Below are 1,038 nucleotides of genomic sequence, written 5' to 3' on the forward strand. Positions count from 1 at the left end.
ATTTATTATATTACAAAAAAAAAAAAGAAATTGGTATCCTTATTTATGTTAAGTAATTTGCCTGAAAGTTGGAACCAAAGTAAAATAATAAAAACTACGATATCTCGAAGAGATAAACTAAACGTTAAATTAATTTATAGAATATATTAAATTTGTTTAAAACAAAAGAGAACCAAATTAATTGTTATTTCATTTTTTAGAATATTAAATTAATTATATTATTATATATTAAAATATTTTAGATTTTAGATATTAAATTAGATATAGATATTATATTTTAGATTTAGATATTTTAGAATATTAAAATAATTTTAGAAAATTAAATAATTATTATTTCAATTTATAGAATATTAAATTTGTTAAAAAAAAAACGAAACATTAAATTAATTGTTACATTTACTAATATTGGTTTTTATTACTCACGTTGGTTCTGTAATATGATTAATTTGATATTTCATTTTTTTCTTGGAATTTATACAATGAAAATTATAATATTTCGAAGAAATAACTAAACGTTAGATTTCTTAATAAATGAATATTAAATTTGTTTAAAACAAAGCATTGAATTAATTGTTACATTTACTAATATATATATATTGGTTTTTATTACTCACGTTGGTTCTGTAATATGATTCATTTGATATTTCATTTTTTTCTTGGAATTTATACAATGAAAATTACGATATCTCGATGAAATAACTAAACGTTAGATTAATTTATAGAATATTAAATTTGTTAAAAAAACGAAGCATTAAATTAATTGTTACATTTACTAATATTGGTTTTTATTACTCACGTTGGTTCTGTAATATGATTCATTTGATATTTCATTTTTTTTCTTGGAATTTATACAATGAAAATTAAAATATTTCGATGAAATAACTAAACGTTAGATTACTTAATAAATGAATATTAAATTTGTTAAAAAAAAAAACAAAGCATTGAATTAATATTAATTTTTATTACGTTGATTTTACGAAGAAATTGTGATAATTAATTTATTTCTTCGAATTCATATTAAATAAATAAATGATTTGA

Source organism: Polistes fuscatus, unplaced genomic scaffold (assembly GCF_010416935.1).
Source record: "Polistes fuscatus isolate 324 unplaced genomic scaffold, CU_Pfus_HIC Scaffold23, whole genome shotgun sequence".
Taxonomy (NCBI): domain Eukaryota; kingdom Metazoa; phylum Arthropoda; class Insecta; order Hymenoptera; family Vespidae; genus Polistes; species Polistes fuscatus.